Genomic DNA, 1,826 nt, shown 5'->3' on the forward strand with positions numbered 1-1,826 from the left:
CTTTTTAAGGTCAAGCTACTTGTCATCATTATTAACATAAAATCAAGTAGTTAAATAAAGAACAGAAAAATATAACTTAGACATGAACTATTTCTGAATATTCTATTGGTTCTTTTTTTTTCTTTTCTGGTTTTCAGATTATAATATGCACATCCTTTGATCAGAGAATCTAGATGAAGGGATTTATATTCCCATCCAAGTTTGCATTCTTGATGAGCTTTATTTGAGCAGGGATATCTCCTAATTTTGATAGTTCGTTTGACAATTCTTATTTTGTTGATGCATTAGTTTCCTTTGCCAGTTCTGGCTCCTCTAATACTCTTGATTCCTCTGATAGTTCCGATTCATATGATAGTTCTGGTTCTTTTGATACTCTAAAGTCGTGTCTTGGGACATAAGTGTTTCTTCCATCATGACTTGTGAGTTTCTATGATCTAGGTACCATAACTGGTGTTTCAACCTTGCAGCTAAGGACATTTGTAAGATAAACAATTTTGTTATTTGGTACCCAAATTTAGTTGGGTCCGGATTTGTTAGTTGCGAAAGGTTTCTTTTTTTTTCTCCATGTTTTTATCATAAAACAAGTAATTCTGTTGTGACCTTTCTTGGAGTAAACATACACATATCATTAGAGGGAATAAACTTGGGGTTAACAACTATTTCTCTAAAACCAATTACTCTCTTATTATTTCTGCTAACATTATTGACAATAGATGCAAGTTTGCTTCTACCTATGTTGTTTGCAAGGAAATCTTGAAAAGCTAATTCATATTTGACTGAGTTACAAATGGTTTCACCTAAAGTTTTTGAAATAATTTTATTATTCAAAATCATATTTTCTCTCTTAAGTTCTTCAAAATCATTTTTGAGAGATTATAATTTTCAGTCAAATTTAAATTAATTTTTCTCAAAGCTTTTAGTTTTAAAGAAATAATGTGATTTTTATGTAAAAAATCATTTATAACAACAATCAACTCAGTACGAGATAAATCAGTGAGCACCTCAATTTTTCATCCACAAACTCACTTCCAGAGTCACAATTAGAGTCGAAGTCAACATCATCCATCAGATGATTCATCAGAGTCATCACATGTAGCTGTCAAATTCTTCTTCTTAGAATTTGAATCTTTCCCTTGGAACTTTCGTTTCTCTAGATTCAGACATTCTAACTTGACATGACCAAGTTCATTGCATCCATAGCAGATGATACTTTTCGTGTCAGATTTATTATCCTTTCCTCTATTGGATTGTCTAAAACCTTTCCAAGAGAAATTTTCTTCTTGTTGTGCCACATCCTCTTAATCTTTTTGAATGAAAGAAAGCTCCCTAAGTCTCCCTTTTAATAATTTGAATCACTATTCTCTGATTTTGTTGTTGCTTGTAGAGCTTTATTATTCTTGGATTTGAGAGCCATAGTCTTCTGGTTCTTATTGAGCTCATCTTGTGCAAGTTCAATCTTGTGCAACTTGAGAGAGTTGATTAACTCTTCCAGACGATGATTGTTCAGATAATTTGTTTCTTGAATAGTTGTGATCTTGGGTCTTCACTTGCTGGGTAGACTCTTGAGATTCTTCTTGACATGATCATCAATCGTGTAGCTACTTTAAAACACTTTTTACCCTAAGACCACATTCTAAAACTAGGAAAACATAGTCTCAATGTCTTTATCTTCCTCCATCTTAAAAAGCTCATACTTTCTAAACAAACGATTAGCTTTTGCCTCTTGAACCTGCTCGCTTCCTTCGTAGTTCAAAAGTAGAGCATCATAGAAACTCTTAGTTGTCCCCTTGTTGGTGTACTTGTCAAACTCCTTGAATGTGATTGTA

Source organism: Cicer arietinum, chromosome 6 (genome assembly GCF_000331145.2).
Source record: "Cicer arietinum cultivar CDC Frontier isolate Library 1 chromosome 6, Cicar.CDCFrontier_v2.0, whole genome shotgun sequence".
In the NCBI taxonomy this organism is placed as follows: Eukaryota; Viridiplantae; Streptophyta; class Magnoliopsida; order Fabales; family Fabaceae; genus Cicer; species Cicer arietinum.